Raw genomic sequence first — 26,806 nt, forward strand, 5'->3', positions numbered from 1 at the left:
GAAGTTATGTGGATAAATGGAAGACAGAAAATATCAGAAGGTACAGGCAGAACTTTAGATACGCGCATTACGTTAATGACTCACTGTAGAAATTCAAATGTAATGGATTGTTTCCTCAACAGGAGTGATTAATTTGAAGGGATCCATCCACATTCCCTTGACCAGCACTTGCAACAATCAAGACAAAACTGAAATAGCTGGGCAGAGCTGATAAATTCTGTGAGTTTGGAAGAGATGAAAATCACTAGTCACCAAAGGAAATATCCCATAATTATGACCTTGTTAACACAATACTATTTAAACTGAACCTTTATCTTCGTAATCTGGTCTAAAGCTCTGTAAGCCCTGGCACATCTAGCTCATCAATTCTGCAGGAAATGTTATGATTTTCAAGAATAAACAAGTTGGAAAATGAGGGCCAAACAGGGAGTGAAGATAGATCCACCTTGCATACTCTGTTTCATCTTAATTTTTTATGTCTAAAAAGAGAAAGTGTGGAAAGTGGAAAGCAAAGTACATAACTTTTAGATGCTTCAGAAAAAAATCAAGGATACTACTGGCCATAAAAATAATAAAATAATGCCCATTTGCAGCAACATGGATGGACCTGGAGAATATCATTCTGAATGAAGTAAGCCAGAAAGAGAAAGGAAAACATATGATATCACTCACTTTATATGTGAAATCTAGAAAAAAAGACAAACTTATTTACAAAACAGAAACAGACTCAAAGAAATGGAGAACAAACTTACGGCTACCGGCTACCGGGGGTGGGGCGGGGGGGAGTGGGAAGGGATAAATTGGGAGTTCAAGATTTGCAGATACTAACTAATATACATAAAATAGATAAATAACAAGTTTAGCACAGGGAACTATATCCAATACCTTGTAGTAACTTCTGCTGAAAAAGAATATGTAAACGAATATAGGTATGTTCCTATATGACTGAAGTGTTGTGCTGTACACCAGAAATTGACACAACATTGTAAGCTGACTATACTTCAATCATATATCTATATCTTTATATATATATATATTTATATATATATATTTTTATATATATATATTTATATATATATATTTATATATATATATATATATATATAAATTGGTAAAAATACTAAAAAAAAAAAAACCTTTAAAAAAACCCAGCAACTTCAAAAAAGAAAAAAAAAAATCAAGGATACTTGCTGTTTATCTCACTTCCCTCTGAAAGCCAAGGTTATGATTCTCAGGTTCCTCACAGGCAAGAGCAAGAGACAGAAGTAGAATGGCAGAACAAATCAAGTGTCTAAATGATACAAGAAACTTGCTCACATCTATAATTACCTTTTCCCTTTCAGCACTAAACTAGTCAATTATAATTCTACATAAGTATTTCCTTCTTTCCAGACATTCTGTCTTGATTTTGCCTTAATATTTTTATAAGTAATTTCTTTAAGTAAAATCCCATATTATTGAAAAAAGTCTCAAATATTTCTAATTTAAAAATTAGAGATGTATCTGAGGATTCCTTGTGGTCTAGAAATTAATGAATCCCAAATACCTGTGAAGGTTAAAACAAAAAAAAAAAATCAAGGATCTGGCCTTGGAGGATGGTTGAATCAGAGAAAGCACATAGAGACAACACTCCCAAAGGGGACACCTTCAATAGGTCAACAGAGCCTAACCCGTCTACAGAGGGAGACTGTAGGATATGCCATCATGGCCTTAGCTCTTGGTAAAAGAGAAGTAAAGAAAAAAAGACTCCCCATAGAATTGATAATCATCAATTGAAAAGACTATACACATAGCCCCCAAAACTGAAACTAAAAATTAAAAGTGGCCCTGGACACCCCAGTAGCTATAAGCACACTTAGTATGCAGAACTTGGCTTCTAAATACCATTCTCCGTTAAAAGGAGTCAGGGCCCCATGGAGAAGTGGCCAATTTCAGGACTGGAGCAGGGAAAGTATAGTAGTACTCCAGAATATCTCATGCCAGAAATAAAGTATAAAAGAATGATGAAGATATAGCAGAAGGGTACAGGAGCTAGAAGGTGCTCTCAGTGTCCTAAACCGGGACAATTTGAGCATCACGATGAATAATGATAGTAAAGGACTAAAACTCATTGAATAAAGTAAGAATTCATAAGTCCATACTGATAAAAAAAAATAAGGAAAAAGGCAACATTCTTTATAGTAGAAAGTTAATCAATACACACAGAAAAATGATTGAATGAGAAAAACCACCATTAGACAACCACTATATTAACTGGTTTAGGCAAGATGCATCAATTGATTCTAAACATAGTGGTGGAAATCTGAGTTGTACTATAATATTTACATAATATCACAATATATCCCAACAAGATACTTATAAAGTATAATGGAAAAATAGTAACTTTACAGTAAAGAAACCTGGAAGATACTACCTTAACCAAGTGAAAGGTAACAGCACCAGTAATGGTACAAATAGAAGTCATGAGCCTGCCTCCTGATATAAGAACGTCGTATCTGTGATATTCCTGTCAAAATGCATAATCTGAATCTACTCATGAAGAAACATCACAAAAAATCTAAACTGGGGGACATTTTAAAAAATAATCATTGTGTCCTCTTAAAAAGTATCACAATCATGAAGGACCAAGAAAGACTGAGGAACTATTTCAGATTAAAGGAGAAAAAAGATAACTCAAAGCTGCACATGGTACTGCATTTTCTTTTCTACAGAGGATATTATTGGGAAAATTAACAAAATGTGAATAGGATCTACAGATTAGATAACATTATTGTGTCAGAATTAATTTTCTGATTGTGATCAATGAATTATGATTTTGTAAGGGAATGGCCTTGGTTTTGAGGGAACACACAAATAAGTATTTAGGGTCAAAAGGTATTTATCTGTAACATCCTTTCAAATGGTTCAGAAAAAATAAAGAAGTACACATAAAGAGAAAATAATCAAATGTGGAAAATACTAACATTTAGGAAATCTGGGTTAAAGATACAAGGGAATTGTTGTAAAATTACGGTAACTTTCCTTTAAGTTTGAAACAATGCCATAAATAAAGGTTTTTTTTGTAAGTTGTTTTTGGTTAATCATTGTCTTTAGGTCCCCCACAGAAGAAAAATAAACTTTCTGGGTAGAAAAAACCTTTAAGTTCAGATCTCAAAAAATAAACTTCCAAGAAACATAAGTTAACAATAAAAATTCTCTCTCTCTCTCTCTCTCTCTCTCTCATACACACACAGGAAACAGATCGCCAAAGAACCAGTTATTCTAAAACACAGAATCAGATTTATAAAGACTGAATATATTGGAATTTTGGGGAAACTTAACATAAAGTTACTATATTAAGTATGCTTAAAGCAATAAAGTAAAGGCATGAACTAAGTAAGATATAGTGATAAATGAAACCAAAAGGTGAAAGTATCTAACTGTATATATTTAAAAAAAAACATAAAAATACACACGGTAGAGAAGAAAGGCTGAGGTCATACACTTTCAAGTCAAACACTCTGGTTCCATCACTTACTTTTCATATAACATTAACCAAATTATTTAACCCCTGTACCTCACTTCATCTGTAAAACAGGGTTAAGACTCATATGATTGCTGTAATAACTAAATGAGTGGGCTAATTTATATAAAGAATTTAGAACAGCATCAGCACATAAAAAATCTTCAGTTAATGGTAGTGGTAGTGTTTTTGAGAAATACATCCAACTCAAACTTCTTAAAGTCTCCAGTTATCAGAAATAACATATAGCAGGATCAGTATTACTACTATAAGAAATAAAAAAAAAGTATTATTTTGTGTGTTAGGCAGAAGCCTCTTTGAAGCCTCTCAAAAACTTTCTTACCTAACATTTCCCTTCCTCACAACTGAAACAGTCTAGGGTTTTTCTCCTAAGCTACTTTGACTCTTTGACCCATTCAGGTTACTGTATCTGAAGAAAGTCTTTCCTCAGGCTGAGCCTCCATAATGTTTTTCACTGAAACACTGAATTGAGAGCACAGGTAGCTCTAATTCTGCTGCCTCAATACAATGCACCCTGTGTCACTGAACACTAGAATTGGAAAGGGCCTTAGAGATCACCTAGTACACTATTTCCAGAAGAGGAGGGTACCTAAGACAACCTGAGATGCATTTAGATGATACATGGATACTACAGTAAATAACATTAAAAATGTATTCCCTTTTCAATTTTCCAATTTTCACAGGATAATTTTTAAACTTCTTTAGAGAGAATTTCAAATTCACATTAAAATTGCAAGAATAAGAATAGTACAAAAAAACCCCATATAACCTTTATTCAACTTCATCTCTTATTAACATTTTATTCTTCTGCCTCATCTCTGTTGTTTTGCTCATGTGCATTGTGGGTTTCTGTTGTTTGCTTTTGTTCTGTTTTTGTTTTGTTATTTTTTGAACCACATGAGAGTAGGCTGCATACATCATGGTCTTTTATCAAATAAGAAAGTTTCCATTTACGAGTAGTGTGCTTTTCATGTCTCTCTAAACAACCACACATCTCGTTTTGCTCAGAGCCCTCTGCAAAGGCCATATTTAACTTCTGTTTAATAGCACTGTTTTGTTTTCATTGTATTTATTTATACTGTTGTTTTTAGTTATAGCAAGTGTTCCTTTTAGGGAAATATAAATTGTCCTTACTCATTAAATGTAAGTGTTTAAAATGTCAACTGAAGAAAAATATAAAGTAAATAACAGTAAGGTAAATATGGCAAATTCATGACAATGCATGGGAGAATATGAAATTTGGAAAACACTCAATTAGTCTCAGTATCTTTTCCAAAGAGTAAACTCCTGGTTGGGCAAGAGTGAAATATATAGATGTCTAGCTCAGTCTGGCACCTATGCTAAGTAAATGAGTTAGAACCTATAGTCAGACTTCCTTTAGGTCACTCTTCTTTCAAGTTCATCACAGAGAAAGTATCACAAAAGTCTCAATTTTCTGATGCACAATTGTTTAGTGTGGCAGGCTAAACATCCCTGGCTGATAAGATAACCCTCTGCTTATGCCTCAATTTCCTCTTCCTTGCCTAACCTTTGTTCTCTTGTTCAGGGTGCATACCAAGAGCCAGCAGAGTCTGTTTCCATACTATCTCTTTTTCTTCCTCTCTTCTATTCAATACGTATCTTAGTACTTAATATGTCCAGACACCCCTAAAGAATGACACATCAGTGAATAAAACACAATTTTAAAATTCTGAATAAAAACTATAGCTTAACAATTATTTAATATTAAAGTAATGTGATGTAAATAAATATCATATAAACCAATAAAATATGGCTGTTAAAAGAATATTGCTGCTTCTGGGAAAACCAAGGCAAATGATTAGGAAAATTCAATAAAGGTGAGTTAACTAAAGTAATGGTTAATTTGATATAAGCAGAACATCTGTAAAAAAGTGGGAACACTCAGGGTGCCCTAAGTTTTCACTCCATAGAAGCCAAACATTGAAATCAATAGATGATGTTTAGATATGAGATATCATGAAACTCTAATCTAAACTCTATGCTTAAAAAAAAAAAAGCGTTATTCCTAAAGCAAATGAGTAGCAAGTTAATGATTATTTAAGTGTTTTATGTTAAAGTGAAATCATTAAATTTTGTATAATATGTTTTAATGATTCTTTATTTGGCTGACTTTTTAAATTAACCATTAACTACTAGTACCAACCTGGAAATTCTGACACATTCAAAATTCCTAATGAAAAGGCAAAATGGTAGAACTACTATAGAAAGAAATAAGGCAAAATCTACCAAAATTACTAAGGCATTTATCCTTTCACTCAGCAATCTCACATTACAACAAACCTGCACAAGTACAAAATAACACTTGGATAAGATTATTCACTGTCGTAACTGTTAGTTACGACAAAAAACTGGCAACAGTCGAAGTGTCCATTAGTAGGGTACTATTTGTAAGTGGTTCTGTACCCATGCAGCCTACAAATGGATAAGGAAAATATCCATGTACTGAGAAGGGAAGATTTCCAGAATACAGGGCTAAGGAAAAAAGCAAAGCACTGAACAGTATGCATAGTTTCCTACATTTTGTATATTTGTATAACACTTTATTGTGAGAGCTCTCCTAGGTATTGGAAACAATAAATATACAAATTTGCTTGTATATGTATTCAATAAAAACAGAATTGGAAGAAGAAAGAGACTAACAAAAATGAGGTGAGGGAGACAAGGCTGGGATGAAGAAGTTATCACCATGTATATCTTTCTATACAGTTTAGATCTCTGAATCTTGTAACATATATTGCCTATTCAAAATATCACCTAAACAAAGTATTCTTTAAAATGAAAAACTACAAGAATATACAGAATATAGGATAACTTGAAATTTATCACTTTACTTTCTGTTATCAGTGAAACAATTTATTCTATACATTACAATCTCAAAGAGATCATCAAACTGCATTTTTCACCTCTAGTTAAGATCTAATTTTTTTCTCTAAATTTTTCTCTACAGTAACTTCATAGCTCTAGCAGGTCCCTTAATTAAAACAAAATAAAACAACAAAACTCTAAGAAGACTTTTGGTGGTGACAGAATGCAGATCTCCTGTGTGTCTCCATGAAAGAGACAACTTCTTAAACATATGAACGAAGGTAAAGTGACTTGCTATGATTTGTTACTTCAAGCTGCAATGTTTTCACCATTTCCTCCCTTACAGAATGCATTTTTTCATAGCATGAATTCAGTTAATTAAGGAGGTGTGGGAAGTATAGCAGAAAACATAACTTTAAAACAAAAAAGGGCAATTGATTGCATTTTTTGTAATATTGTGGAGCCAAGAAGATAACTTACATTTAGTCCCCAATGTCTTTTTTTATTTTAGCAAAATGGATGCCATATTAGTAAATCTCTTTAGAGGCTATATGCTTTACCCTGTGCACTAGCTCCATTAACCTCAATGGTTACTATGGGTATGTCCGGGATTCCAGGCCAGGTTCCTCTGGAAGGCAATGTAAGCACTTTTTGTCTGTCTCTAACTTCCCTATTACTAAGTTACTAGGTATGTCTTTGTTTACATATGTGTGGTTACATATACTACCTTCTACTGCAGATTATTGTGATTGAGTAGGTGATGATGAAAGTGAATGGAGTTACAATAGCTCCATATGTGGACTGAAAAAGGGAATGCCTACTTCTTACACTGAGGTGCAGCAATCAATTAAAGGTTGGACAATTCTCCTAATTTATCTGAGAAAAGTTAATGTCAATATAAATTAGCAAACATCCATTTGACAGTTTAAAGTTTAAAACCACCACATGACTTTCCAGATCTGTTAACTGAGGGTTAGACATTAAATAAATTACCCACAGTCTCATGTAAGAACTGAATTCAGAGCTTTGGTCTGCTGAATAATCTGCTAAAATAATTAATTTTACATATTTTTATTATTTTTATTAGATGGTTTAATTCACCAACACAGAAAAAAATTCTATACAAGCCCTCTCCTACAAAATAGAAGTTTCATATCTGTGAAGTTAAAAAAAATTATAAAATTCCTCATGTCCTTCTATGATGAAGTAAGACTGCTTTTCATTTCTCTGTATAATCAAGTCATCATATTGTCTTCATAAACACTTTGCAGAGAATGTTTGTGTCTACTGTGTCCATAAATCCCCCAGATCAAAATCAAAAGCCTCTCTTTCTCTCTTATTAGTAATTCAAACAAACAAAATAAAATCTCTCTATAAAACACTGTAAATATCACTGTGGCTATTCATTTTGAAAAACTATCAAGATTAAAAATCCATGTTTGAGAGCAGGGTTTCTCAACTTCAACATGAATGACTTTTGGGATAGATAATACTTTGCTGTGGAAGCTCTCTTGTACATTATGGGATGTTCAGCAGTATTCCTGGCCTCTACCTACTGGATGTCAGTATCATGACTGCACTTGCAACAACCAAAAATGTCTTCAGACATTGCCAAATGTCCTGGCATAGGATGGAGATCACTAGGTTGAGAACCACTTCCACAGAAGATTGTAAAATCCCCATTATTAGCAATTTTAAAGGAAAAAAACAACAACAGTTTATCAGCTTCCTAGATATCTCAGACATTGATACAGACACTAGTTCTAATAGTTTTTGCTTGGTTTATAGAATCTTTTGACGTATTTCTCCTTTTTGTTTTTTGTTTCTATAACTCTCTCCCTCTAACCTTTCATGCAGAGTCAAAATTATTATAACTTTAAAAAATTAGAAATGTCCTCAAAATAACTCTTGAATTGCCAGTGTATCCATTATTGTATATCCCCATGATTTTCTTAAGTTTGACAAAGATGACAAAATATAAAAGTTCCATATCAAGCTCAGAGTTGGGGGTTGTGAGAAGCTATATATGGAAACTAAAAATGAAATGCAGGTGATGTGAAATATAATTACTGATACTCTTATTTGGTTCATCAGCATAATCCCTCTCCCCAAAGGTTGAACTGGTGAGGATTTTGCAAGCTGTTAAAAACTGTTTACAGCCAGATTTTTTTTAAAAAACTGGATATGAGGCTGTAGCATACTAAAGGCTATCACTACTGCAGGGGGAAGTTTTAATCCCTGTAAAGATAGTCTGGGTAAGTGAGCAAAGACTCTAGCTGACAGTACAGATAATACAATTCAGTTCCAGACAAAAGCACTTATTTGTTTTTGTTGTTTTTCTCCTATCCTATCAGCAGCCTGTCTCCATAGATTTGTCTGGGAAAATGATAAACAGTAAAGCAAGTGATCCTCTCCATCCATCTAAATCATCCTCCCAGCACAGACCCCAAGCAAAGTTTTTTGGAAGGACCATCTTTTTAAACGTACATTTATATGTATAGCAGGTTACTTAAAGCCAATGAAAATGCAAGAAACTGCACATACAGAGAGGTGAGTATTTATACAGAGCCTTCATTCCTTGAAGTTCAAAAACATTAGGGGAAAAAAGCCAATGACGATCATCACATATTTGTAAACATGTGAAACAGGAAATATAAATACATGGATGACCCCCCACCAGTCCCTGATAATTAAATTACAGTAGATTAGTTACAAACAAAATTTGACTACCAAAGCCATCTATAAAAGCCTTTTAAAAATCAAACATTCAAATTATCTTCTAAATCCAAGAAATAAGAATCTAAAGATACCATACAGATATGAACTTCATCAAAAGTAAATGGCAAATTCATTGTACAAAATGAAAATATCAAGAAAATAAAGCACTTAGGAAAAACCTAAACAGTTTTCATGCACGTAGGACACTTTTGGAAGGATCTTTAAAACATCAGAAACAGAAGAAAAAATGTTAATGCTTAGGAATCAGATAAAGAAGAATAGAAACAAATCATTATTCTGTATTTAAGTTTCTACCTTCCACATTTTATACTATTAGCCAACTATTTAGACAAAATGATTCCATTATCACTATTCCCTCTGATGGAGGAAAAACTGAAATTTCAATAGTGGAGGAATTTAAGTTTCATAAGACTTAACTGATACATAAACAAAGATGGACTACAAAAAAAAAAATCCCATCCTTAAATCAGGAATCATCTTGGGCAGTATTACTGTCTGATATGGAGCAAACCAATGCAACGGACTCTAACAAAAACCCAAAGGAGGACTGCATCCATGTCTGAATTTTAATCTCAATGATCTGAAGAACAGATAAAACAAACAAAAATTAACAATTTAGCTCATCAATTTTTTTTCTTTACCTCATTTGTCTTTAGGAGGACTCTATAATTTCTCTTTGGCAATTAAATACCAATATTAAGGTATCTTTTAACTTTAATGTTTCCAAAACCAAGGAGAAAGATCTTCCACTTAAAAGGAGGATCTGAATAATTTTGGAGTTCAAAGTTCCAAATTTGTTCATATACTCATTCAACAGATACTACTTTAAAGCAATCTCTGGTATTAATAAATAGAATTTATGAAGTCCTCCATTATAATAATTATAATAAGAATTAACATTTAATAATGTTTACATACACACGAAACAATTTCACTACACTATTATGATTAATGTTTCACTCTTTCCTGGATTTATGCTCTACTGTAAAAGGGGAAAAGTTAAATTTGTGATGAATAAGAGGTAGGAATGAGAGGCAGTTGTAGGGAGTCATTTGAAAGTTACAGAACTAGATATAATATTAAAACTTAAATTTCCCAATTTTTCAAGACTAGTGCTTTTTCATATGCCACCGTAAGACTTAAACATATTACCTTTATCAGAAATGCTAATTCCTTCACTGTCCTGTGGTTTCTCAGCCTTCCATCAAATGAAAAGTTTAATGAGCCCTTCTCATTCTTATGTGAAATCTGAGGGCTATCTGAAATTTTAGGTGTCTGTTCTATCCAGACAATATCAAATTCTATACTGAACCAGAATACAAAGGTTCATAAGTCATATAACCTCAAATCACCATAAAGAAAATACATTTCTCAATGCTTTCAAAAAGGAAAACTCATTAAATGAGGCAAAATATTCATTTTTAGACAATCTGAATTTCGAAAGACTAGAAGTGAACTTTATATGAAGGGCTACAGAATGAAGTTATCTCAATTTCTTGGGTAACACGGCATGGTAATCCCAGTTAATAATATGAACAAATTAAATTACAGCCATAAAAAGTATCATGTAACATCCCAGGCTCTTTAGCAGTCAATTTATACAATAAAGATTTCTTTTAGTAATGCCTTTATACACAATAGTTTCACTTAAAAATTTTTGAAATATTAAATATTTTAAATAAAAACAAACTCTGAAAATCATATTGCTGATCACGTGCATCTGTATATGTGGCTATATAAGGCCTAATATATGTTAATGGATGAGAAAGTTAAAATGAAAGAATATGTATCAGGTTAAAATTGGAAACCAATGGTTTTAACTTGTAAATGGCAAACAAGGAGGCATTTATCCCCTCCATGCACCACTCCCTGGCATTAGGAAACCATTTCCTTTTGTAGAGTACTCTTCACAAGTTATTTAGAAGCATACTACAAAATGAAAATTTTAAATTTAAAATTGTATAATGTGAATGTTATAAAACATAAAATTTTTAAATGAAGTATTGATATAGAATACAGTCCTCTGGTTGCATGTCATGACAATAAATGAGAAATTGATATGCTAAGCGATAAAGAATAAGGTATTCAGAGAGACAGAAAGCCCTGACTTACAATATTGCCTTTATTACTTATTAGTTCTTGAACCATGGCAAGCTATTAATCTCCCTGAAAGTCAGTTTTCTCATCTCTAAAATGTAAACAGAAATACTATTTTGCAGGGTCATTAGAATTACAGATGATGCATGCCTGCTCAACTAAAAGTGGAAATATTTCTAGATTTTTTTATTCCCTTCATGAATTCAATTTTTATTTTATTTTTTAATTTTAAAAATTATACCAAGAAAAAAATCATTCAATGAAATACATAACAGCATTTATTCATATTTATATAGATAGATCTACCTACAATATTCAATATACACATTATACTTTTATTTGGGCTACATTTTTACTTCTTAGTTTTCCATGAAGAAAATCCTTGCTGCTTATGAGAACATTTGGCTTTTCTCAATGTCTGAAGGAATACAGGTTCGGGTCACAAACATGAACGTGAAATATCAACTCATGGAAACTTGGCTTCAGAATACTGTTCTCCCTACTAATTTTGCAAACTATGTAGGCAGGATAATCAATTATCACCAAAACATACTCACAAATATAACTAAAACTAACAAATTTTATGAGAAATTATTCTTATTATTTTAATGGCAATTAAACATGTAAACACATTACCTTCTCAATGCCATCAGAAAAGTTAACGTAAGCTTTAACCTTAGAGTGCATTTTTCTATTCAATAAATATATTACTCAACTACTCTAAATAACTTTTAGTAAACATTTATCTATCTCTCCTGAGAAAAAAACTACATGAACAGTGATACAGTGAAGAGGTTAGAATTTGGAAATACTAGTTTTCTCAATAAAGAACATGTAAAACAAATTCAAAAGATACACAATTTAGCTCAGCAACTTATTTTCATTTTGAATCAACAAAATTATAGCTAACACCAAAACGCTGATGCTGTCTAAATATATTAATACATCTAATAAGAAGAGTATGTAAAGCAGGTCTCTTTCATACTAACTGCTTACTATGTGTGTCATGTACTTGGACCTGTAAACAGAACAAAAATGCTAGCCCTTATGGAGCTTAGACTGGAGCAAGAGGACACAGACAATAATAGACATAGTAAATAAGTTAACTGTATGGTAATAAATACTATAGGAAAAATAACTCAGTAGCATAGGACGGAATCAGGAGAACCAGAAAAAAGGAGGTGTGCTATCCATGGTGTCAGATAACTGATATGGTCACTGCCTAAGAGATGCTGCATTTGTACTGCTTCAGACAAATGAGATCTGCCTTATGAATATTTCCTAGCTCTTATAATTCATATTAGCTTTTTGCAACTGCTGTTATAATTAATAATAAAAAAGAATATCAAATAGTTTTGTAAGACATGTTTGATTTTGCTTCTCCATCACCTCGCACATTGCCTGGCACCTAACAGGTGGCTCAATAATTATTTGGTGAATGACTCAATCCAAGCCAATAAACAGTTTATCTGAATGGTTTTGGTCTCAAAATTTGTTCAGCAGTTTTCTTAAAGGGTCAGACAGGAAATATTTTCATACTGTTGGCCAAACAAGCAATGCTTGTGGCTGTGTTCCAATAAAACTTTACTTATAAAAACAGGCAGCAAGCACAGGAGTTTTCCAATCTCTGCTTAGTTTATTCTGTATCTAACTGTCTTCAGTTAGATTTTCCTGGGAGTATAAAGGTAAGTTTATTATCTACTTACAAATGCTTAGTTTTTCAATTGTAATCAACTCAAAAACATTACACCACACATGCAAACTCTGCTTCTCCACTCCTCTCCCTTTTCTTCTTTCTCCTTTTTTCCTTTCCCTTTCTCTTTTTAAAGTGAAGGCTGATAACTTCACTTAAACTGTGACAAAAACTACTTCACTAACTGATATTACAGCATAGTTTTTACAAGGGAGAAAACACACACACACACACACACACACACACACACACACACAGCACGACCAGTCGTCTAGTAATACAATGCAAACGTCAGAGACTGAATTCAGGTTTATAAACACGAAAGCAGAAGATGGTCAAAGCATTAAATAAACAAACAATTCAAAGACATTAAATCTGACAGACAACTTAAGAATTAAATTAGTCAGTGGTTTACAGTGTGACTTCTGAAACTGCCTGAATTTGTTAAACTGCCAGCTCCACTGAATCAGGCAATTTCATTAATCTTTTTAAGTAACAGTTTCCTCAGGTGTGAAATGGGCAGTCATAGCTCCTACCTCATAAAGTCACTGCACTCAATAAAATATCAGCCTTCTACTGGTCTTTGAAAATGCACGCTTACATTTTATCAAGAAGAGGAAACGAACACACCTTTAAGCCTGAAAATATGGAATAATGAAGAACTCTTAAATATCCAAAGTATCTTATACATAATTTTAAAAAATATAATTTTGCTCACCTTTCCCACATATTAATATTTGTCTTCACCTTTCTACTTACATATAATATACTATCTTTTGTTTTTAATCTTACTACAGCAAATATTCTTTTTTTGCACTTTAATATCTAAAAAAGTTTCAGAATCAAGATTTCCAAAAGGTGTAAGTATTATAATTTGCTTATACTTGCTTTTTCCATAACAAAATATACCTCTGAATAAGTCTGTCAGCAAATGTCATCAAATACATAACCTTTCGCCATACATTTTACTGGCATAAGAGATTAAAAAGCTACTGAAAAGTCAACACTATTACTTGATATACAACATAATGACTGATCCAAAGCACTGATCTGATTCAACTGCACTGCTCCTTCCAGGAGACAAGAGTGTAATCTAGCATTAAAATAAACTAAGGAAAAAAGGAAAAGTACATTTTCATAATTTTAAAATTTAAACATTTACTTACAGATCTTTGTGTGGACAAATGTTTTAATTTCTCTTGGATAAATACCTAGGAGACGGACTGCCATATAGTATGATAAGTATATGTTTAACTATATAAGAAACTATTTAAAAAAAAAAACAAAACAGAGTGACAACCTTGCTTAAAACTGTCTAAAGATACTAAATTGATGGTATCCATGGTTTTTATGAAAGAATACACACATTACTAATTATGCACAATTTACTGAGCTAATAGAGTGCTTTGACTAGAATCAATTAGATATCATATATAAATCACCCAACAAATGCCTGATGGATAGTGTACACCTAATGACTGCTAGTTCTCTCTCTACTGTTAAAAATTTCCCTTTTCTTAATGTGCCCACCTCCCCTAGCCCAAACTTACATAAACCTACACTTAAATTGTTGTTAAATAAGTTATGCAGCAGGACACAACACACACAAAAATTTCAACTACTATTTTTAAAAGCAAAGCCAGCTGTTCATCCATTGGTTTCAGGAGGGGAAGCTTCTAAAAGTAGTAGATTCTGAGTAATATTCCATTGTATATACAAACATACCACACCTTCTTTATCCATTTATCTGTTGATGGACACCTGGATTGCTTCCATGTCTTGACTACTGAAAATACTGTTACTATGAATATAGGGGTGCATGTATCTTTTTGAATTGAGTTTTCATTTTTTCAGAATATATACCCAGGAATTGGATTGATGGATCATACGGTAGTTCTATTTTCAGTTTTTTGAGGCATCTCCATACTGTTTTCCATAGTGGCTGCACCAATTTACCACCAACAGTGTACAAGGGTTCCCTTTTCTCCACATCATCGCCAACATTTGTTATTTGTAAACTTTTTGATGATAGCCATTCTGACAGGTGTGAGGTGATATCTCATTGTGGTTCTGACTTGCATTTCTCTAATAATTAGTGATGTTGAGCATCTTTTTATGCGCCTGTTGGCCATCTGTATGTCTTCTTTGAAAAAAGGTCTGTTCTGGTCTTTTGCCCATTTTTTGATCAAGTTATTTGCTTTTTTTGATACTGAGTTGTATGAGTTGCTTATATATACTGAAATAAGTCAGAAAGACAAATACTGTGTGATATGACTTATATGTGGAATCTAAAAAATGTTAAAAGAATTTATATAGCAGAACAGAAACAGGCTCACAGATAGAGAAAACAAACTAGTAGTTTGGGGAGAGGGAAAGAGGGGCACATTAGAAGTACTGGATTAAGAGATACAAATTATTATGTATAAAATAGATTAGCAACAAAAAATATACTGTATAGCACAGGAAATTATAACCCTTATCTTGTAATAACTTTTAATGGAGTATAAATTGTAAAAAATACTGAATCACTATACTCTACATCTGAAAGTAATATAATATTGTAAATCAATTATACTTAAATAAATGAATGAATAAATAAGTAAAAAGGTAACTGATGACTAAAAAAATAAAATAAAAGCAGTAGATCCTACACTCAGGAAACATTTCGAGTGAGCATCACCATCTTGTGTCCAAAAAGTGTAACTGCAATACCAAATTTATTGTCAAATAAAGAACACAGATGATAGAGACTGAAGAGTATGAGATCTAAAACTCTACTTTTCCAACTTTACTCTGATGTATATGCCAGTACATTACTGCAGACAAAGTTTAGATTGCTTATGTTTTATGATTATAATATTTTAAAATTTATCTGTACTTCAAGTTATATTTTGCACATATCTAAAAGAACTGAGTTTTCTTTTATTACATGCCCCGCTGATACTTTTGCACACCCCTTCCAAACACACACACTGAAAACTGAATAGAATGCCAGACACAAAAATGGAGTATCATTGTTAACACTCTCTATGCCCTTTAAAAATAATTACCAAATTCCAAATTAGCCCTTCTACTAATGACTTTAAAACATTTAATACATGGCTTAGGATTTAGTACTTGGCTACACTTAACATTAGTTCCCAAATATGGTATTCTATAAGCATTAATAATCCAAGCAAAGAAGCTTTTTCAAACTTAAAAGCAACTCGATTTTAAATAATAATATAGTTAAACATTTCTGTTTTAACTCAAAACTATTTTAACATTCATAGAAGATTTTTTTTAAATAGTATATTAAATAGAACAAAATATTACAGGCTGAACAGGCAACTGTTATAAGAGAAAATATGCAGTTCAACAAGTTTTCCTTTTTCAAAGAGTAATAAATTTTCAGTGAAAAAGTTAAGGTGTTCTTCAACTGTCAACCAAGTTTTCCATTACACAACAGCAGCTTTAAGGCTGATTTACGGCTTTCCCCCTCTTTGCTGACAATCAAGTTGTTTAAAAAAAAGGTCATTTTTGCACACCTGGATAGTATTTGCTTACTTTACAACCTGTTTGAAGAAAGGAACTTTTCAATAACAAGAAAGTTTGACAAGGTGATACCTAAAAAAACTTAAAAAACCATAAAACCTAAAATACCAAAACAAGAACTTCAGAAATTTGGTAAATAGTATCCTTTCATGTAGCATGTGGAATCTTTATTTCTATCTCTGCGTCACAAAATAAGAGAATTACAGAACATGAGTGATATATCAGGGATTATCTAGTACGTCTTTGACAGGCACAGAAGCACAGGGCCAAATGAATACACAGTTTGTTAGCAAAAGAACTAGAATTAGAAACCAAGATCCCTTAACGTGTGTCTGCATGTCTCATTCACCCCCCCAATTTTATTTCATTTTATTTTATTGAGATATAGTTTACATACCATAAAATCCACCCATTTAAAGTGTACAGTTCAATGTCTGTAGTGCAATCATCAATGAAGTCTAGTTTCAGGATATTTTCATTATCTGGAAAATTTTCCTTCTCAATCTTAGTAGTCAGTCTCCACTCCCACGCTTAGCACTAGACAATCAATAATCTGCTTTCTATCACTATAGGTTTGACTTTTCTAGAAATTTATATAAATGAAATGATATAATACATAATCTTTTATATCTTCTTTTACTTAGAGAAGTGTCCCTAAATTTCATTCATGTTATAGTGTATATCATTCATTCCATTTTTTATTGAAGTATAACTGACTTACAATATTATATTAGTTTCAGGTGTACAAATAGTGACTTGATATTTGTACACAATATGAAATGATCATCACAGGTCTAGTTGCCACCTGTCACCACACCAAGTTACAACAATATTACTGACTATATTCTCTATGCAGCACATTACATTCCAGAGCCAATTTATATCTGGAAGTTTGTACTCCTTAAATTTTCTTCACCTTTTACGCCCATTCCTTCACTCCTCTCCACTCTGGCAACCATTAGTTTATTTTCTGTATCTATAAGTCTGTTTCTTTTGTTTGTTTATTTGTTATGCTTTGTAGATTCTACATGTAACTGAAATCATATAGTATATATTTTTCCCTGTCTGACTCATTTCACTTACCATAATATCCTCTAGGGTACATCCATATTGGCACAAATGGCAAGATTTCATTCTTTTTTATGACTTAGTAATTTCCACCGTGTGGGTGGTGTGTGTGTGCGACATCTTCTTTACCCACTCATCTATTGATGGGCACTTAGTTTGCTTCCAAATCTTGGCTATGTAAGTAATGCTGCAACAAGCACAGGGGAGAATATATCTTTTTTGTCTTAGAGTTTTTCTTCAGATAAATAATAAATTCCAGAAGAGGAATTGCTGAGTCGTATGGTAGTTCTACTTGACCCTCACTAATACCTGTTATTTGTTGTCTTCCTGATAACACTCATTCTGACAGATATAAGGTAATATCTCATTGTGGTTTTGATTTGCATTTCTCTGATGATTATGATGTTGAGCATTGTTTCATGTATCTGCTGGCTCTCTATATGTTCTCTTTGGAAAAATGTCTATTCCTTGCCCATTTTTTAATCAAGTTGTCTTCTGATGTTAAGTTGTACGAGCTCTTTGTATATTTTGGATATTAACCCCTTACTGGGTATATCATTTGCAAATATCTCCTCTCATTCAGCAGGCAGCATTTTCATTTTGTTGAAAAATTCCTTCACTGTGCAAAAAGCTTAAGTTTAACGTAGTCCCATTTATTTTTGCTGTTGTCAGGAGACAGATCCAAAAAAATATTGCCAAGACAGATGTCAAGGAGCTGACTATGTTTTCTTCTAGGAGTTTTATGGTTTTAGGTCTTACATTTAAACCTTTAATTCCATATGAGCTTACTTGCATATGGTATAAGTGATCCAGTTTCATTCTTTTGCATGTAGCTCTCCAGTTTTCCCAACACCATTTATTGAAGAGACTGTCTTTTCTCCATTGTATATTCTTATCTCCACTGACATCGATTAATTGACTATATAAGCATAGGTTTATTCCTGCGCTCTCTTTTCTGTTCTATTAATCTATGTGTCTGTTTCTGTGACAGTACCGTACCACTTAGATTACTGTAGCTCTGTAGGATAGTTGGAAATCAGGGCACAGGATGCTTCCAGCTTTGCTCTTTCTCGAGACTGCTTTAGCTATCCATGGTCTTTTGTTGTTCCATACAAATTTTAGGATTATTTGTTCTAGCTCTATGAAAAATATCATTGGAATTTTGATAGGGATTGCACTGAGTCTGTAGATTGCTTTGGATAATATGGACATTTTAACAATATTGATTCTTTCAATCCATGAGCATAGCATCCCTTTCCATTTTTTGTTCTGCTAATATGGTATATTCCATGTTGATCAATTTGCAGATATTGAACTATCCTTACATCCTTGGAATGTATCCCACTTGATCAAAGCATGTGATCTTTTTAATGTTATTTGGTTTAATAATTTTGTTTGCTAATATTTTACTCAGGATTTTTGCTTTTATGTTCACCATGAATATTGGCTTGTAATTTTCTTTTTTGTGTATGATGTTTTTGTCTGGTTTAGGTATCAGAGTAACTAATGTGCATCTTGTCGAATGAGTTTAAGAATGTTTCCAATTGTTTAATTTTTTTTGGAATAGTTTGAGAAGGATAGGCATTAACTCTTCTTTAAATATTCGGCAGAATTCATCTGTGAAGCCGTCTGGTCCCAGACTTTTGTTTGTTGAAGCTTTTTAATAAATGATTCAATTTCATTACTACTAATTGGTCTGTTCAGGTTTTCTATTTCTTCCTGTTTCAGTCTTGGAAGACTGCATGTTTCTATGAATTTATCCATTTCCTTTAGTCTTGCAAGACTGCATGTTCCAAGAACTTTTATGAGTCTTTTATGATTCTTTGGGTTTCTGTGGTATTGGTTATAAGATCTCCTCTTTCATTTCTGATTTCATATATTTGGGTCCTCTTTTTTTCATGAGTGTGGCTTTAACTATGAAGATAGATTGTTAACAATTTTTGGTCTTGAGGAGGTAGGCTTGATTGATACGAACTTTCATCTTAAAACTGCTTTTGCTGTGTCCCATAGATTTTGAAAAGTTGTGTTACCATTTTCATTTGACTCAAGATATTTTTTCATTTCCTCTTTGATTTCCTTGTTGACCCATTAGTTGCTTAATAGTATGTTGTTTAGTCTCCATGTGCTGTATTTTTCCAGTTTCCTTCCTGTAATTTATTTCTAAGTTCATACTGCTGCATTCAGAAAAGATGCCTGATATGATTTCAATCTTTTAAATTTACTGAGACTTGTTTTGTGGCCTAACATGTGATCTATTCTGGAAAATGTGCCATTCATTCTTTAATGTGTATTGTGCAGTTTTTGGATGAACTGTGCTGTATGTATCTATTAATTCAACATTAATTCAACATGACCTAATGTGTCATTCAAGGACAGTGCTTCCTGATTGATTTTCTGTCTGGATGAGCTATCTGTTGATATAAGTGGGATATTAAAGGCCCCTACTATTATTACCTTGCCATCAATTTCTCCCTTTAGGTCTGTTTATATTTGCTTTATATATTTAGGTGTTCCTATGTTGGGTACACAAATAATTACAAATGTTATGTCTTCTTCTTAGACTGGCACCTTGTCCCTTGTTACAGTCTTTGTTTAAAGTCTACTTTGTCTGAAATGACTATTGCTACCCCAGCTTTCTCTTTGTTTCCATTTGCATAAAATATCTTTGCCCATCTGTATACTTTCAGTGTGTGTGTGTGGCTTTAGATTTGAAATAGCTCTCTTGTAGGCAGCATACAGGTGCATCTTTTTTATCCAGTCACCATAGGTCTTTTCATTTGTGCATTTAAAGTAAGTATTGCTATTCTAATTGTTTTCTGGTTGTTCTTGTAGTTCTGTGTTCATGTCTTCTTCTCTTGGTCTCTCGCCTTGTGGTTTGATAATGTTTGATTTCCTTTCTCTTTATTTTTTGTTTCTATTGAAGTTTTTTGATATGTGGTTACCGTGAGTTTCATACATATATATAGCTATTTGTTTTAAGCTGACAGTCGCTTAAGTCAAATTCATTCTAAAAAGCATTACATTTTTACTCCTTCTCCCATGTTTTATGTTTTGATGTAATATATACATCTATTTTGTGTATCCTTAACTTCTTATTGTAGTTATAACTTAATTTATTACTTATTTTAACCTTCATACTAGCTTTTGAAGTGGTTGATCCACTGCATTTGGCTTAAATTTGCCTTTACCAGTGAGATCTTTTTTTCATATATTTTCTTATTTCTAGTTATGGCCTTTTATGTTTAAGGAAGACCCTTTAGCATTTCTTGTAAGGCCAGTTTAGTGGTGATTAACTCCTTTAGTTTTTGCTTATCTGGGCAACTTTTATCTCTCCTTCAGTTCTAAATGATAAACCTTGCCAGGTAGAGTATTCTTGAGTTCTAAGTTTTTTTCTTTCAAAACTTTTAATTTTCAGTGCCTGCTGAAAAATCAGCTGACAGTCTTAATGTCAGTTCCCTTGGATGTAATTACAGTTGACCTTTGAACACCACGGGGGTTAGTTAACCTGCATATAATTTATAGTCAGCTCTCAGTATCCACGGTTCCTCCACATCCAGCGATTCAACCAACTATAGATCATGTAGTATTACAGTATTCACTACAGGAAAATATCTGCGTATAAGTGGACAATCAAAGTTCAAATCCACATTGTTCAAAGGTCAATAGTAGTTGTTTTTCTCTTGCTGCCTTTAAATTTTTCATAATCTTTCATTTTTGTCATTTTATTTATAATATGCCTTGGTATGGATCCCTTTGGATTCATCTCGTTTGGAATTGTATTTCCTGGACATGGATATCAGTTTCCTCTTCCAGGGTAAGAAAGTTTTCCGCTATTATTCTATCAAATAAGTTTTCTCTCCCTTTCTCTTTCTCTTCCTTCAGGGAGGCAAATGTTAGTATGCTTTTTTCATTTCTGCTGTTCTGATTGGGTGATTTCCATTATTCTGCCTTCCAGATCACTGATCTGTTCTTCTAAATTTTCTAATCTGCTGTTGATTCTCTCTAGTGTATTTTTCATTTCAGTTACTGTGTTCTTCAGCTTTGATTGGTTCTTTCTTATATTTTCTCTTTGTTGACATTTTCACTGTATTCCTCCATTCTTCTCCCAAGTTAATGAGCATCTTTAGGACCATTAATTTTAACTCTTTTGTCAGGTAAATGACAGATCTCCATTTCATTAGGGTTTTGTTGGCCCCAACCTGTGGTTGTATGTTCTTCTTTCGTTTGGAACACATTCATTTGTCTTCTCATTTTGCTTGATTTTCTGTTTGTTTCTACGAATTAGGTGAAATGGTTACCTCTCCTGGTCTTAAAGGTATGGCTTTGTGTAGAAGCATTCCTTGTGCAGACTTGATGTGCTGCACAGCTTCGGCAGGCCAGCTGGAGCTGGGGGGAGTGAAGGTAGGGGGGGCCTGGTATATACCACATTGGAGCCACCCTGGCTGGACAGCTGGAGCTGGAGTGGGCATAAGTCATGAGATCTCACAGTTTAACTTAATTCTTAAATGAAAGTAATAGTATAAGCCCAAGGCAGTAAAGTTATTACTTAGCAAAAGATTTTGAGAAAAGAGCTGGATGCTTGAGTTTTGCTTTTGTTTTATTCCTGATGATTTTAAATTCAATAGTAGTCCACAGTGTGACTGAACTGGCAAAGAAACTAATACAGTCGTGGAATGCATTAGCTGGTGCATAATATTCAGGTTAAAAGCATTAAGTGTCTCAGTAAGCTTTGTACTGATCACATTAAAACTTAATTATAGTATATTCATTTGCAGATACCATAATTTCAGAGAGAAAGGAACAAACAGACAATAGTTCAGGGGGAAAAAAAGGGTAAGAATGCTGAAGATGGAATAAGGGCACCACATGAAATAAAACAAGACATCAATCAAGCCTGGAGGAGAAAAGACTGACTGGTTGGTGAGATGGAATGTAAAGATGAGACACACGACACAGCTTTCAAAAATAAAGAACCACATAGAAGAGGTATTAAAAACTGCTCTTTATAGCATTTTGGAGTAGAAACAGGCTGGTGTGTAGAAGCTAAGCTGTAGACAGGAAAACAACAGCTGGTTCAGTAGAATAAAGAACTTCCTGATAGTCTGAGACAAAGATGTATGGTTTATTTCATGAGTTAACAGGTTCCCCACAAGTACAGGTGAGTGAGCAAAGGATGGAGAAATGATGGGTAGAAATTTTATAAAAAGATCAATGCATCAGAAAGATAACTAAACCATCAGACCCTCCAGTTCTCTCCAATCTTGAAAGAATTAATTTCTCTTAGGACTTGGGTATCAAGGGCAATATGTATTTTATTATGTTATTACTCTTTCTTTAATAGAAGATTAAACATACTATTTGCACGGTGCTGGCATCAGATACTATTTACTAAGCAAATATATAAACACAGACTCTTAACTCCTCCAAATTTAAATATCTAGACTGAAAATTCCAATCATGACAAATACTACAAAAGGATTTCAACACACAATGATAAAAAGCAAAAAAGCAATGTAACTTTAAGACTGAGATGTCATGAATAAATATTTACCAGTTTTCATACAATAAAAAACTGCATTTCTATATTTTTGGATTTTGGTGCATCATTAAGTTGGAAAGACTAATTATTTAGTCCAAGAAAATGTACTTGAAAAGATTAAATATTAAAAGAATGTTCAAGAAGAGATTAAAGGTAGTTTAAAGAACAAGAAGTTAATACACCCTTCCTACTATTATTGGTTTATTTTAAGCACAGCTTATATTATAGACTTAAATAATTTATCTTCAGAAAATTTATGCAATAAATGTATTTAAACAATCTTTCGAAAAACTTTGTGGCTTATGTATGAACAGACATTGAGTCTTTTACTAAACTGCTAAAAGCTTACAAGGAAAGATCAATGGTCAGTAAACTTTCTGTAGAGGTCCAAATGGTAAATAATTTAGGCTTTACAGGCCCATAAGTCTCTACTGTAACTACTCTACAGTAGTAGTACAAATAGTCACAGTCACTACATTAAAAATCAGTGTATTTATGAGGACTGAAATTTGAATTTCACATTATTTTCACATGTCACAAAATCATCATATTTTCCCAACCATTTAAATATATAAAAATCATTCTTAGGTCATGGGATGTACAAAAACAAGTGATGGACAAGATGTAGTGCACAGGTCATAACTGCCTGACCCCTGGGACAGACAGTCCTTATCTTATCAACATCTAAATGAGATATGATCCATACAACCTCTGACCAACTTCTGTTCTTCCAATCCTCCACTCCCAAAGCTGAAACCCTTATAGTGGTTGCCATAATAGATATAGTGAAAACACTTGGCACTTTTTAAAAAAACAAAAAAGAAACACACAAATACTCAGTAACAATAATAAAACTACTTCCAAGAGTCCTGTAAAGGATGGTAAAGCTGACATTGGAAGATGACCTTGGAGGAAGCCTCCTAGATCTGACTACACTGTGGCTCAGATTCTAACACACTAAGACTTTCTACATCATTTTGATAAATAATATTAAAGATGATTAAGCATCTTTTCCTTAAATACGTACAGAAAGGTAGAGAATTATGATCCATTTAAACTTTTAACATCTGTTAGGTCAAGCAGTTTGGTTTTTAGTTCTGACTAAACAGAGAGCAGCAATAATAGATGAACAGAACATTTAACTTATAACTTGGAAGAGTGGAGAGGAAAGCCATTTACAAACGTATCTGAAACCTTTCTGAGAGTATTTCTGGAACACAATTCATTTGAAAAGTGGAAACTACATGCATTTAGCTTCTCATGTGCTGACATTTCTAAACATGCTAATATTTTCCATGTTACAAAGACATCAAATAAAACCAACTTTTAACTTACAGTATTTAAGAAACAGAAATATTAAGTCATAGTTAACCCATAACTTATCTTCCAGAAAAACTGGAAGGAAAATTAATGCTAGTTTATTACTTTGATGAGTTAAACACACTAAGTTAGAAAATAATTTTGAACACTGAATTACTCAAGACCTCTACATAACTTCCAAAATCTTCCTCAATTGAGCAATCTGAGAAGAATTTTTAAAATTCTATAAATTTACTGCTATGAGAATAGTAGGTTTCATGTGAGAGGTAATATTTATAATAGTAATTATTATTGAGAGCCTATTATATAACAAGCATCTGTACTACAAGTAACCGAAGGGACTAAATTTAAAAAGATTCATTATAAAAAAATTTTTGAAGCTTGTTTCACACCAGAGAAAGAAGACAAGATCATTTCTTCCTTAATACGCAACACAAATGTACAAAATATCACGGATTGAACACTATACTCCTCTAAAGGGTCCACATAAGCAACAGTCTAACAAAGAACAATATAAACTCCTAGAGTTTGGGCTTTTAAATATTATTTGGACATCAAAAATAATTTAGTTGTTCATTGTTCTAAAGTCTCCTGATGCTGTGGAAATCCAGGCCATCATCAATCTAAAAACAATGTGACTACATGACACCATACAATCTCATTAATCTTCATTTGTCCTTCACATCCTATCATTCTTATGCAAAATGGACTCTTGAGGATGTAATTTCTCTTCACTCATCTATATGCAGGAGGAGGAATGTTGGGAGCTGGGGTAAAAGGTCTGTGGAGACTTCAGGATACTATCAGAGACCCCCAAGCAAACACCTTACTCAACCTAGTATGCTACATTACAGCTAACGTGTTTGACATGTAAATATGATATAGCAGGAAGTAGAATAATGTGATTCTTGAGACACATCTCACTTCCCTTGCTCAATCACCAAATCCCATGGGTTCTCCAGCTTCAGTTTCCCCATACTATATTAAACTGAAATATTGATCAAAAAAGACACTAAAAATGAACAACATACGGGTCATATAATGATATCAATTTCAGTCCTCTGACAGTCCAAGAATATTCTCCATTCCAACACACTAACTTAAGGTCATCATGACATAGCGATTGTGGGTTAACAGGCAATAGAATTGTAAACTATGCTACCCAATTTACAAGGCCAAACACCTTAATTAAATGTAGCCAAAGTTGGACTACAGGCATTATTCCTTTGATACCAGAACAGTCCTTTTTAATTTTCTTTCCAGTTTAAGGCCAAAGACAAAATCTCTACCTTTCAGCATCAGCATAGGAAACTTACTTTAATTCTTCTGTTTCCTGTTTTCTTCCTACTACTATTTCCTCCAGACAAGACAGGTGGTGAAAACTCTGTCTATTCATTTCATTATAATAGGAATTTTTTTTAAATCATTTCTTAAGACTGTTTTGTTTCTAACAGCATATTTAGGGCACATTTTATACACCATATTCTAATCACCCACGTCCTAAAACTTTTTTATAGTAACATTAAACAATATTCAAATAATGCTGTATATTTTATAAAATATACATTTGTCCTTCACATCCTGTCATTCTTATGCAAAATGGACTCTTGAAAATACAATTTCTCTTCACTCATCTATATGCAGGAGGAGGAGTTTTCTCTGAACTTTTATAAAATGTAACATTAATATTACATTAATATTAACATTGATACGTAACATTTTATAAAGGTTTAGAGAAAAAGATCTGGAAAATACACTTTTGATATAGTATACATCATCTGAGTAATAACAGAAGTACACTCAATAAAATTCATATTGCATATGAATATAGAACTTTACCTGAAATAGAAAACAATTAAAATATTTTTTACAAAAATCTCTGATTATTTAAAATAGTTTTTTGCATAAACAGAACATTTAGACCATGGTTCAAAGTACTGAATTCAAAGCTGTACTTGAAAGCACTGCATATCATTTGATGATCTTGTAACTGTTGTTATACCACTGAAAAATACTTTTTCCATTTACCAATTTTATGTTTTATGGTCAGTTATAATTTTATTATTTCATTATTACTTCATCTATTAAAATTAAATATTATAAATTTTGAAAAATTTGAATAGCAAATTAAAGATCTTTAGATCCCCATGACCTAGTGAAAATTAAGTCTTTGTATATAATTTCAAACACTTTCAATATCTTAATTTAAATGTGCTTACCCAAAATTAGTTGGTTAAAATAAGTTAGATTTCTAACTTTTTAAAAAATTAATCAAAGCATGTATATAAGTATGTTTATGCATATATATGATGTATGCATATATATGTATAGATACACATAGACAAGCATACATATAAATATATATGCATATGTAAATATGTTTGTATGTATTTATACTTCTCTCTACAGCCTCTTGAAGCAAAGGCTGGTCAAAAGGTTTTACCAGTGTGCAATAATATTGACACCT

General features: G+C 32.6%; 1 protein-coding gene across 3 annotated transcripts in view; it reads right to left on the reverse strand.

The window, feature by feature from the left end:
- AFG2A (AFG2 AAA ATPase homolog A) overlaps window positions 1-26,806 on the reverse strand; it is a 291,836-nt gene that overhangs the window by 155,608 nt on the left and 109,422 nt on the right. The gene's annotated exons all lie outside the window — the stretch shown is intronic.

This window comes from Vicugna pacos, chromosome 2, assembly GCF_048564905.1.
Source record: "Vicugna pacos chromosome 2, VicPac4, whole genome shotgun sequence".
NCBI lineage: Eukaryota > Metazoa > Chordata > Mammalia > Artiodactyla > Camelidae > Vicugna > Vicugna pacos.